The sequence below is a fragment of the Silene latifolia genome, chromosome 10 (assembly GCF_048544455.1).
Source record: "Silene latifolia isolate original U9 population chromosome 10, ASM4854445v1, whole genome shotgun sequence".
Taxonomy (NCBI): Eukaryota; Viridiplantae; Streptophyta; class Magnoliopsida; order Caryophyllales; family Caryophyllaceae; genus Silene; species Silene latifolia.
Genome location: NC_133535.1, coordinates 108,115,280 through 108,129,383, shown reverse-complemented (window position 1 = coordinate 108,129,383; position 14,104 = coordinate 108,115,280). Strand labels below are relative to the sequence as shown.

The 14,104-nt window shown below is 33.3% G+C and overlaps 1 long non-coding RNA gene across 3 annotated transcripts; it reads left to right on the top strand.

Moving 5' to 3' along the window:
* Window positions 1-2,123: 2,123 nt before the first annotated feature.
* LOC141609118 (uncharacterized) lies at window positions 2,124-5,748 on the top strand. Of its 3 annotated transcripts, none has more exons than XR_012527223.1 (6): window positions 2,124-2,392; window positions 3,180-3,236; window positions 3,360-3,453; window positions 3,531-3,605; window positions 4,044-4,600; window positions 5,471-5,741. It is a non-coding gene; the product is annotated as an uncharacterized LOC141609118 (long non-coding RNA). The 3 variants fall into 3 exon arrangements; XR_012527224.1 differs by having other exon boundaries at window positions 2,132-2,392; window positions 3,180-3,246; window positions 4,044-4,127; XR_012527222.1 differs by having other exon boundaries at window positions 2,138-2,392; window positions 4,044-4,127; window positions 5,471-5,748.
* The last annotated feature ends 8,356 nt before the right edge of the window (window positions 5,749-14,104 follow it).

The following is a 14,104-nucleotide window of genomic DNA, read 5'->3' as shown; positions in this document are numbered from 1 at the left end:
AGTGTAACTTTGGTCCTTTTACGATTAAAACTTTAGTCCGACTCCCAACAAACACCACCAACGCCGTCCTCCACCACCAACTCATATCCACGAAAATATGAGTGTAAATATATATAAATTTAACGAGTGTAAATGTTCAGATATACGAGTGTAAATGTAAAGAAATATGAGTGTAAATGTAAAGAAATATGAGTGTAAATGTACACAAATACAAGTGTAAATGTTAAGATTTACGAGTGTAAATGTAAAGAAATATGAGTGTAAATGTTAAGAAATATGAGTGTAAATGTACACAAATACAAGTGTAAATGTTAAGATTTACGAGTGTAAATGTAAAGAAATATGAGTGTAAATGTTAAGAAATGTGAGTGTAAATGTACACAAATACAAAACACCACCTTTTTATATTATTAAAACACCACTTTTGAAAAAAAAAAGAAAGAAAGAAAAAAACGACACAAACATGAAATGCAGGACAACAATGAAAACAAAAAACAATATGAATCACCATCAACAGCAACGACAACAATAAAAAAAATGTGTAAATGTAAAGAAAAATAAGTGTAAATTTAAAAAAATACGAGTGTAAATGTGAGGACATATAAGTGTAAATTTAAATAAATACGAGTGTAAAATGTAAAAGAGTAAAACTAGATCTGAAACAACCACAGTGTACCTTTAACATAATAAAAACAAGTGTAAATCTAAAAAAAAATAAGATAACAAGGGGAGATTTAGTTAAAAAAAAAAAAAACAAACAAAGCCGTTTTCGTCCAACCACCAACCAAAACCCATAACCCGTTTTCGTCCAATCAAACCCCTCCCCTTTCTTTAAACACAAAGCTTTTCTTTAAGATCTGAACTGGGGTCGTCGGGTATGGTATTTTTGTTTCAGATCCGGCAACCGGCAACCATGCGAGTGGTAGATCGTCCTTGGTGGTTGCAATGGTGTCGTCGGATATGGTTGTTGCAGTGGTGTTGTGTTGTCGGGGTGGTGCAAGGTAAAAATGGTGGTCGGAAGGTGTAAGGGGAGTGGGTGGTTGTCGGGTCGTGTTAGGTTGTGGTGGGTGGTTGGTTGTAGACGGAAATGGTGCTCAGAAAAGGGCGTGAGGCGTGGTGGTTCGGGTTGTGGGCGTGAGGCGTGGCCAGATCTGGACAATAAAGAAGGGTGGTTGTGTCTTGTTGTTGTTGTTGGAGCCGACACTGGTGTTGGGTGAGGAAGAAGATGAGGGTAGTGGTGGAGAAAGGACGGGATCTTCTCAAATCCGATTTTTTTTTGGCTATGGCGGGATGCTGGTGGTCGGGGTTTCGACAATGGTGGTGGTGTGGTGGCTGACAGGTCGGTGGTGGTGAGGATGAGAGGAGGGAGTTATCTTTTTTTGGTTTTTTGAATTTTTTGGTTTTTTGAATTTTTTTTGGTTTTTAGAGAGATGGAGGGATGATATTTATGTGATAGGAGAGAGAAGTGAGTGGAAAAAGAAGGTTTATATAATGAAATTAGAGGTTTGATTAGTGATGGTAGTGAGGGAAAGTAATTAATTAGTAACAATCTCATCTTTTTTGCACTAATCTCTTGTTTTCCCTCTTCAATCTCAACCCTCCATCCTATCTTTTTAAGGGTCCTAAAGAGGACTTATGGACTCAATGAAAAAGGATGGACTCATTAGATCTCATTATCGACACATGTTGGTATCACTAAGTATTTTGGGAAAACTATTCGAAGGGCAATGAGTGGTGATGATAGGGTATATAAATACTGTATTTTATTCAACATAATTTATAAATATATATGCTGAAATTATACTACTTACTTTAATCATATTCATTTATACTACACAGCTAAAAATAATGGCCAGGTTGATACTGAGAATGGTGGAAACGGGGGATAAGCCATCTGAATAAGAGTTGGTTATGGTTCGGCAAGTCATAAAGGAAGCAGGGGAGGAGAAGGAAAAAGCGGGCATGCGAACTGAGGATGACATGGCAAAGGAGAATGAGGTGGGAGCCGAAGACATGTCAAAGGATCAAGATCGGGTAGTTGAAGAGGACTCCATGAAGGCCGTGAGAGAGGAGCACTACTACAAATCCCGTCACTTAATGACACTTAGTGATTGACGCTTAACACAAGCGTCCCCTAATTAATACTCCGCGAATATAAAAAACACATTAAAAAATTAAGTGGCACATAAACGACCTCGTTTTAATCAATTTGCTTCTATCAACTCAACTCATCTCTTCTCCTTTCCAACTCAACTACTCCCCTGCCCACTATCCCCCAAAACCCTATCTCAGTTTGTAAGATCTCCGCCTCTCTTCCCATTCCTTCCTTCTCTTCTACAATAAAAAATGAAGCTTGTCTCTCTATACATGAAAGATTCTCGTAATTTATTTGGTAAGGATGACCATCTCTCATACTACTATTTCTTTAATTGTTTTATTGTTTGATTTGATGTCACTGTACTCAAATTTGATGCTCTATGTCCCTATTTTGTAGATATTACTCTTGATCTATTGTTTACAGCATTAATTTGTAAGATAACCTAATCCTCTTCAGTCAACCGGTTTATTTATAAGGGTTTATAGCGCCTATCTTGATTTTCCATCATTTCTGTGCGTTTTTGCTATTAATATTGAGATATCCATGGTAAGTTCTATTCATTATTTAATAATATATAAATTTAATTAATTTATAAAGCACCAAACCTTGTTTTATTTGGTAGCGTCTTGTTTTTCTGGGTTGTATCACATATAGCTGACAAATGAGCTCTAACTGTAACTATCAGTTTGTATCATGTTCTGGGCTGTATCAAAACCAAAAGGTACATTGAGAGGCAAATATGTTCAATTTTCATCTTGTGACAGTTACTAGCATGTTTTGTCGTCTTCCGTAAGTCGTATGTGGTGATGATTTTTATTTTGTGGTTGCTTTCTCTATTCACCCTTCAATACTACTCCGGTAGTTCGTGTTTTTAATTAGAGTACATTGTTCATCATTCCGTAGTCTATATTGCTATATGATAGTACTTCACGTGTCCTTTATGAGACAGTCTCACATGCAAAACCAAGCTAAAAACTTGTGTTTTTCCTCTAATTATACGGTTAATGTGGTGGCCTCACGTGCAAAATAGTCTCGTATAAGTTCTTGTGTGCTTTGTCAATAACTTGTTTACTTGATGCAGATTGTTCAAGAAACAATTTGTGTTGGAATAGAAACTGCAACACCTCTTAAAGCTCAGGTGATCACTTGTAGGTCTTATTTTCATTGTTAAATTGACTTATCCCATTTAATTTATCATGCTATCCTTATTGTTACCAAGTTTATCTGCAGGATTTATTATAATGATATAAGCTCTATGCAGATTGATCAAATGAGTAGGATACTACATGAGTTGGACTCAAATCAATTTCTCGATCAAGAAGGCTTCAAAGCTAGTCAAGGAAATTGGTCGACAGGTAGTTGTTTATAAATGTATTTCAAGTTAATGTAATATATCATATTTTGTTGCTGCTTATCTCTCCAACTTCTGCAGGTTGCTACTGATAAGTTGAGTATGGCCTTCCTCTTTCTTATAGTGATGGGAGTTAAAGCCATTATAATTGTCAAGGTTTGACTCACCTTTTCTGACTTGCTGAATTTATCTCTCCATTTCATAAGATTTGGAGGAAAAACTTTATTTCTCCCCTCTCCTTCCCTCCCTTTTCCTCCACTTTTGCTCTCCAAACATACCCTAAAGTGCGATGAATCCTTGCATAAATAAGTAATTATGGGCTTAAAGGTCCTCTTGTTATTAGAACAAATCATTTACACAACTGCCCATTTCACGTTGGTAGGTTTGGCCTAAGAGGCTCTAAGGTGTTTAACTGTTAATTTTGTCTATTGTAATATTTAAGCGGAGTGACAAGATAAGTTTTGAGACTGGTAAATTTATAATATATGTTCAAGACTTATGTTTGATTTAGTAGTTAGTCTTAGTTCAAATAATTTGCTTATTGTTGTCTAGTGATGTAATTTCTTTGGTTTTTTTGTTCCTTTTCAATTTCAGGTAAATGGAACTAGAATAGACGTACTTAAGGCTTGAATATTGTGCTACATAACCGGTAATGATACCACATCAACTATCATTTAGGTTCGTGAACTTTCATAAATTTATTGAATCCAGCCGAATTTTTTTTTTTTCAACTTTGTTTCTAAATTTTCTGAAGCTACTGATTTTATGTGTTTAGTAAGAATCTTTACAAAGGAATGATTGTTTAGCAAATAACATAGGATAGGTTAGGAAAAGGTGAGAGAGATGAATGAATGGAGTTTGGACTTAGTTAATTGAGCCTGACTTGTTATAAAATTAGTCTTATAAAGTAGAACAATAAACAATTAGATTTCAAGAAAAACTGATGGAGTCTCGAAATGATAGAGTAAAGTTTTACATATTATAGAAATTATTTTGAATGCCTAACCGTGTTTATTAAGACCTCAGACATCTCTATTTTTATCTTAAAATATGAACCTTTTATCTTGAACTTAACACGTGAAACCTTTTTATCTTTGGGTGAGGTTGCGCTATTCAACTTTTTGTGGGCTATGTCATTTGTTTACGAATCGGTACGTGTTGTTGTAGCCCTTGATTCTATGATTTGTGTAATCTCTGCTTGCGTTCCGAGTTTCATCAATGGCATAAATCAATTTGTTGTTTTTCACGCCTTAATTTAACTATTTTGAAGGTTTGTTTGTTGATCGCTATATTTGTTGGCCGTAGGCATTCAAGAGGGATTATCGTTTTCCCCTTGGTTTATTCTACTGAACTGGAAGCTTACATGCTAAATGAATTTGTCCTTCATAGGCATATTGGTAAACGTGATTAAATTGATCTGATTGGTTTTCAACTTCATATGTGCTTGTCATCTGTTACAGGCTCGTAGTTTTTGTTCTTGTACACCCTACACATTTTATTAAGAATCGGTGTGTTGCTCCATCTTTGTCACCCCTATTACATGAGAGATATGAGAGTGTTTTTTGCCTGCGTATTTCTTTAGTGATGTACCATGTCTATGGAACTCGGTAATAAGCACCAAGTAGTATATCTTTACTCTTTATGTAGCTTAGTTAAAGGCACCTTAAGTGGGCTTAAGATCAAGCCCTCGAACCCTCCTCGCCTTAAGATCAAGTACCTTGGCCCTTGGGATACTTGTGATTTTAGTATATATATGACATCTCTCACATCTTATTTTATCATCCCTTAGTTTGTTTTAAGTCTTCCTCACCAATATCTAGATTGCAAGATTCTTAGTTACTTTGCTTATTAAGTAGAATATCAGTTACAATATTTCGTATGAACTTGGTCTTTTCTCTCATGGATACATGTACATTGTTTTGCTTCATCAGCCTTTTTCACAATTTTCTCTCTTAACAAATATTTTTTATTTATTTTGTAAACATGGTTGATCTAATTATATCTCTTATATTTTTTTTCAGCTGCCTGGACGAGCAAATTCTTGAAATCGTAAGGTTAGAAGCAATTGAAGGTTTAAAGCAACCACGAACGAGAATAAGGAGGGCCTTGATAATTTGATGTACTCCGTGGAATAATGTAAATGGCACTGTATAAGAACGGTTTCAGTAGAAACGTTTGTAATAATGGAACTTTATAATAATAATAACTTACTTCTAATCAAGCAGCAACGATTAATTCATTGTATATATCATGATGTTGGATTTTTTTTAGAAGAAAACACTTACGAATTGATTTCTGATATATTTTAGTTGTGGCATTGGATTAAAAAGTATCGGTCAACGAATTTTCTTGACGCTTTTGAGGGTCAGTTTTGGTTCCCTCCAAAAATAATCTTTACTCACAAAAGCAGCCTCTAAAAGTAGCGTAGTTTTTATTATTGAGCATAAAGGCGTCAATATTGGTGACGCTAAAAAGCATCAAAAAATATTGACGGAAAAAATTTTGACGCTTCTAAGAAGCGTCGAGAATATAATTATCGACGCTTTTTTGCGTCGAGAGTTGGCTTTAAAAGCGTAAAAAATGCAAGGGATTTGTTGTAGTGGCGAGGTGAAGGTAGTTGATGATGACATGTTCTTATCATCTCCAAATCTGGCTTTTAACGAGGTATTAGCTACTACGACTTGTTTAGAATTGTTGTATATATACTAATTATTTAAATTTATTAATTAAAGTAGTGCATGTATATATACTAATTAATTACAAATGTGAAGGGCGTTTGCAAGAAGCCTTGTGTTCTTTACTACAATGCCCCTATAGTACCATCCGGCAAAATTTATGTTGCTAGGGGAGCCGCGTTCTATTACGACCAGATTCAAGAAGTTGAGGTTCAAGGCATTGCCCTCCATCAGAATTGGAGGAAAGTGGAAGTGACCCACTTATATCTGGAGGAGAATGGTACTGTATGTTAGATTCGTTAATCTCAAAGGTTTACATATTGAATATGTGATAAATAAATTTAGTCATAAAATTAATTCTAGATCTTATGCATGCAAAACTTTCGAAATTAGTAAGAAGAAATCGTCTCCTTACCATATAATATTTCGGTTTCAAGGGCACAAGATAGGACTCCTTCCTAGTCTTGTTCTTGAGCTATCCATAATAGGATGATCTTCCAAGAGTGCTCCAAATCTTCAAGCTCCATAGTAGGAACTTCTCCTTAAGGATTGTAGCAAGGTGATCCCTCTTAATTCATATACTAATTTATGTACTAGAAACAAGAATATGAGTCCTTAAATTATAACTAATATTATGATTTACTACTTCTAGTAAGATAGAATAATATTAGAGATTTATGAACAAATTATGCATAAAACAATTTTATGAGAGAGGAAGAGAGAATAAATTTTGCATGAGAAAATTAGAATAATAATGAGGAAAAACTCCTCTACCCACATGTAGTAAGGGGCACGATTTTTACACACATAGGGAGCCAAAATTACACTTCTCAATTTTGCTTTTTGTCTTCACAAGAAGGGCTAGGTGTAGGTCTAGTTTAAGCATGCTTTATTTGTCATCATTATGTCCTTAAGCATGCGTTAAACTAATGACAAAAAACATCACCCACTAACCTTTGTCCAACCGGTTTTCCTCATATTAGGAGACCTCCATTTAAACTTTGTCAATTGTAAAATGTAATTTGGTAGGTCATGTAACATGTTACATGTCCTAATTAATTTTAATACATATTTAACTAATTAAATATCAATTTTCAATTAATAAATTACTTTTAATAATTGACTAGTAATTCTTGATTATAAGCACTTAAAATGGGTCATGTTAATTTAATCTACAACATTTTGTAATTACAATTAACCATTTATTCTTATCCCAAATTATTTCGTAAACAATAATCAATTTAGTAATATAACACTTAAATTACTAAATTAAATCTTATTTAATCACATTACAATAAGATATAAAACTTCTCTCTTATAAATAAAATTTGTTCAATTTAAGTAATTAATTAATTTGTATCATCATACAATTAATTAATTAATCAATTAAGAGTGTCACCCTAGAGGTATGACCTTAAGGGATCAACTGATCACCACCGTCACACGACAGTAATGTCAAACTCTAGTCAGCCAATCATTACCGATTAATGTGGATCAGTTGACAATAAAATGTTACAATCCCTTGTGTATTCTTAATATGAGATTTAAACATGTGATCGCATTATTGTCGAGGACACATACTCCAACAATCTCCCACTTGTCCGCGACAAGTGTGCACCACCAATTCTCTTGTCCTATTACTATCTCTCACTCAATGCAAGGCGTCTTGCACGTCGTACTTGTATTTGATCATATCGTGAGTGGTTTTCTCGATCTGGAGAATAACTGTCTGACCGGAATTTATCTACCATAAATACCTTCCGAGCGTGGCCACGCATTTCCAGTTCATTGCTCCTCGAGTGGCCTTGAGATATAAGATAACCCTGACGGGGATGGACAATTCCCATTGCACTCTTCCCTTTGATTAGCCACAGCTCATCATGACCCAAAACATGCCCATTAGACCCCAATTACGAAGGCCGCCGAACATAAATCAAAGTCACTCTGAAACTGTGCCATCTTAGGCAAACAGTCATTAGTCAAAGAATCAACTCATAAGAATACCATAGTAGCTCTCGCCACGACCAGGCTATAAAAATTGCCAGAACACTATTAGCGGTCATAAGCCCAACAAAGTGTCCCATACAGTCTGCCTATGTGATCGACTAGTCATCTCTCATGACTCTATGGCACTTGAACTTGCCATCAATCGCATCACACTCTAGTTACTTCGAGATGTCACCTCATATAAGAAACTAGGGGCCAATACTATATTAATCCAGATCACTTTAATGGGGTTCAACGTTGTCCTTACAACCCATTTGGATATAACAAAGTAATAGAAGAGTTTTTAAATAAAAATCAAACGATGAATGCATTATCACATATGTAAAATTGATACCATATCAATTACTACATAATCTATAATCTATACTTTATATTGTATATAATTATACATCTTAACTTTATTGAAATGCCATGACTTATCATGCGTAGCCTATTAAAAGGCCTTGGTTAGCAAGTTTTAACAACATTTTTCACTTTGCCTAACCTTACACTATTTCCCTTTGTATAATCTTTATTATAACAACCTTTTGAGTACTTGTCCAGATCCAATCTAGAGATAGGTTCCTTAGCCTTGGAATAACTCCTACTGTCCTCACAGTGTGTAGGGATAAGACTTTTGGTTGTTGGAACGAACTACCATGGTTCCTCCAATTCATAAAACGGAATCCTAGTACCCTACCTTCCTACTTGCATATCTCATTATCGCAAGTGTACTCAATATTCGTTGTAAACCTCACATTGTTCTACTGCATAGAGCGTATCTAGCAGATATCTTCTTTAAATAATATAGCCAAGATAGTTCTCTAACCATCTTAGTGTGATTAGAATATGGTTATCGTGTAACTCCCTGCACATAAATCCATATCAATTCTAATCACTTAGCTACATATCTTTAGTGCTCCAAGAGAACTAACCAATGAACTATAATGCTATATAGAGACTTCTCTCAAAAATTCGATTTGTAACTTTTCGTCATACTCTAAATATACGAAATTTAAGAATGGTAATACATCTAAGCGTAATGAATTAATCCCGCAACGGAAGCAAGTGGATTCAATTTCTACATGTTCAATACCTCTGAACATCATCAGACTCTTATCAATATAAGAATATTCATTTAACGCTAAATCCTTACAACATTATCTTTATAGGTCTCGATATCTTAGAGATGTATTATTCTTCTCCTAAGTCTTCCATCATTCACAATGATCAATATGTCCCTCACACATAAGACTAATAACACCACATTACTCCCACTAAACTTCATGTATAAACAAAACTACTCGATAGTTCGAGAAATGTTTATCACATGATCAAAACATATAATTCAACTCTTTGATATCTACTTAAGACATCCTCTTAAGTTTGCATCCTACTTTTTGGATAGTTGCGATTTACAAAATTCATGCAAGATGATTTTAAAATCCAACTTTATCAAATCATATCCGAATACAATGAAGCGTTGTTGTTGCGTGCAAAACCCTTTGCCACCAACCAACAAAGCTAAATAAACATTTTCATGTTCATGCTTGCTTCGGACTTTTGTGGAGTTAAAACGAGATAAAGCAACTTACTAAGTTACAGGCTTGTTACTTCCAAAATAACATGACTCCTGTCCACTTAGGTTTCGAATCGACCAAGAAAGACCACTTTTCTTACGTCTTATCTTCAGTTTGTGGCTCTTGAACATTTTCTCCCACTCTGTCTTTATGAAATACTTCTCATTTCTTTAATAGACAGCATCACGAGCCACAAACCCTTTGTTCTCGTGGTCATGTAGGAAGAGAGACCACATGTTTTCTTTTGAAACAAGCTACAACTTAGGTACCATGCCTAATCATATCATGTATGAATTGTACTTGATTGCTTTAACTGTGTTTTGATTTAGTGGAATAAATAAATACTAGACAAATTGTGATAGAAACAACTTCCAATTTTTATATAGTAAAGATACAATCATATCGTATAGGATTCTTTTCCACCTTTTAATATTATGAAGGTGAACTTGTGATACTATATCACACTCCTTTTGGTGCATATAAATGTCTTCACATTTTTGTTCCCAATATTAACAAAGTACTAATACTCTGATCATAATTTTTAGGTTATGATACTTTTAATCATTCATTGAACTTATTCAAAGAATTTCGCTCCTTACCTCATTAAGTGGATACCAAGTATCTACCTAGTTGGTTGGTAAAAGAGATGAAGAAGTAATAACCCCTTTTGATTGAAATTGTATTCGACCATACACTTCAAAGTGTAAATAGGGCGAATATCTTGCTATATTCATAATTCTTTTCTAGAAAGAAGTCATGAATTAATCTTGCTTTGAATACAAGATTTACATATACCAAGAGATTCCCAATCAAGTGGTTTGGGACACTAGTCAAAACTAGTCTTTATGAGCAATTTCAATCGAGAATCGAGAAATAATGGGGTTCACCAATTTGAGTCTTTATTCAATATGTATGACATTAATCTTAGTTTGAATATAATTACCTTGATTGGTATGGTCTCACCATAAACTAAATCGTGGTATGCAAGGGTATAACACTTGTTTTAATTGCATAATGGTAAAACCCTTTACCATTTGTGCAAAACTACAAATTATATTCTTATTTAGATATATTATACATCATAACAATTATTGAGGTATATACCGAAATACCAAACTAAAATGAGTACACTACAACATTCATATGTTCATTGATGAAATGGCAACTACCCTAGTTCCATTCATGCAAAAAGTTTAAACTTACTCTTGCTAGTCGTCGTACGATTATTCAATGTTTGGATTCTTAGGATTTTCCCTTGGATTGTATAAACACATCCTCCACTAAATACCCATTTAGAAAGGTGGTTTTGACAACCTTTTGCCATATTTCATAATCATGAAATGTGAGATTTTCTAACATTGTTCACAAATTAGTATCAAATCGTTATGACGTGATAATTTGCAAGAAGGCTATGTCAATGTCGTACATATTTTAGTAGGAATATGTTGGTGTCATACAACCAACTTCCTGATCTTTACTTATATAGAAATTCGTCTCTATCTTAGTGTCTAACACCCTCTCTTTCGAGTCTAGTTCTATCCTTAATAATTAAGATAGATACTTTACATCTTATTGTTCCCACTCACTTTAAGAATTTCTACTTGATGAAGACTTATCTTCATATAAATTCCTAGTTAATTCTTCACAAGAATCAATTTTAAAGTGGTATTCGGTTAATCAAAATTTCTCACAAATTAATTTACCAATTTGACATTGTCATGTGCTTAACAACTTAAGTGTTTGATGACAAGTGAATGGTTTGAGCAATAAGACTTTTGAACCATGGATGCATAGAATATATTATCAAAACATATTTTGATCAAGAACTACTTCCAATCATTTATTCACAAGAAAATATAGGTATGTTAGGAATTTTAAGATGTTAATCCTATAGTTGCATAGGACGAAGTCCTATCGAGTTCTATGGAATAGAACGATTCCTATGGATCTAGTCCACAACCTAAGATACGGTTCATTTTAGAAAGAGATCCTTTTAGTAATAATGGTTTAATGGAGATTCGTGTTAACAATCGAATATATATATATCATATATGAATAGGAGCGATAATAAAGAACAACATAAACAACGAAATAGTGGGAATAAAAACAAACATCCATCGTTATATTTAAAACATTTAAGCATGTTTTAGCCTTTATATAGTGACCTCTACCCAACTATTATAAATGATCCCGAGATCCAAATTCATATCAACTTGGGCACGGTGAGCCGATTCATCTTTTATTAATATAACTCGGTGGATTAACTCTTTAATCGATTCTACTTCTAGAACTCTCAGTCGATAAAATTACTCTAATATTTATCTTTAGCCCGGAACACATGCGACTATGGTCACGAATACTTCCGTTGAGCTCAATCCAAATTTCGATGTAATAACATTTTACTACCCCCACTTCGCCAACGTAACAAGGTTTGTGTTACGGTGAAGCCGGCTTAACTCCCTTATGAAATTGGTACTTCATGGGTTCTACTATTTGGTAAGGCTATTTCTCAATTATTAATTTAGTGAGAGGTCATGTCAATTTATTATCTATCACGTTTTAAGTGAACTAAAGCGGTGAACTACGATAATTATAATTGACACGGTCGATGATTCGATTAAATATAATGCATGTTTAGTTATGGCGATTTAGCGATGCATGCAAACATATAAAGAAAATGCAAAGCATAAATATAAAGTCCTAGTATGGCCTTCCTAAAATAGTAAATCTAATAAACTATTACATATTCGGAAACCAACTCCATTGGTCCCTTGAACTTCGGTCTTGGCACGCATCTCGAGGTAACACCGTCTTCATGGAAACTCCAGAATGAATAAATTAGATAGCTTTTCTACTTTATACAATATAAAATAAAAACAAAACTATATAAAAAAAAGGTGATACAAGATCACATTAATTACAACCGAATCGATATTCCCATGCATTTCGGGTAATACCAATTAAAAACTAAGGTCATACTAAGTAAAATTAGATAATTTAAAAATTATATAAAATAAAAATTATGACAATCATAAATAAAATGCAGCATTATAATATGTATGAACATGCTTAATTTTATGCTAAATCGCCTTTTCAAGAGCCAATATCGTATATTAAATCGGTTTTTATGGATTTGCGTGATTTAACTTATTAAAATCACAATATGTTACATAAATTCATATTTATTTTCAAGTTAATTACCCTAACCATCTTAGGACTCAAAAATTAGTCTTCACTAACATTTTGACAATAATTCAACTTGATTTCTCAATATTGTTCATAATGGACCCAAAATACATTTTAATATAATAAACTCCAAATTAAATTATAAAAATTTCAAATAATTTCAAAATTTGAAATTCAAACTCATGAATATTCTGGAAAAATACCATGACACTCATAATGTTCAAAACTTAGGTTAAAAATTTCGAAAGTTTTTCGAGAAAAACATCGTTGCGGCTTATCGATTTTATCAAACATGACCATTAAAATATGAGGAAAAATAATTTTAATCAAATTTTCACTTTTAGATCTGAAATGTGGGATAAAATTCAACATATGACATTTTTCATTGGTCATGAAATGTGTTTTAGCATTATAGGCTAATTTAAGTCACTATTTATTGAATTTTTACTCAAAAATTCATAAATCATGCATATGAAGTTCAATTCATCTAAGATTTTTACACACACTGAGTAAAAATGCATGTGACAACATATAAAAGTTTCATGACCGGACTGGAAATATAACTCATATTAACCTAATAAACCATTTAAATTCGATTTAAATTTATAAAATCCATATTTTATGCAAAATAACTTATTATTTCACGAAACATAACATGCAACCAGTAGATTATATATGTGAAAACATATCCAAAAATCACTGAAAAATTCGAAGTTTAGCTATTTTTCGTCCAAAAATGAAATTTTTTTTCATAAAAATCACATTTTAATGCCAATAATATATATAATGAACAATAAAATCCATAAATCATCCCATATGACCTAAAATCCATTTAGGATCAGAAACTTTTAACATGCAAAATTATTTTGGATTTATCTTCATAAATCCTAAATAACAAGTTTTATATGTTAACTAATTAACTCGGAAAAACAAACCCGATTTTGCATGCAACAACCGTGTTGCTCTGATACCACTTGTTAGATTCGTTAATCTCAAATGTTTACATATTGAATATGTGATAAATAAATTTAGTCATAAAATTAATTCTAGATCTTATGCATGCAAAACTTTCGAAATTAGTAAGAAGAAATCGTCTCCTTACCATATAATATTTCGGTTTCAAGGGCACAAGATAGGACTCCTTCCTAGTCTTGTTCTTGAGCTACCCATAATAGGATGATCTCCCAAGAGTGCTCCAAATCTTCAAGCTCCATAGTAGGAACTTCTC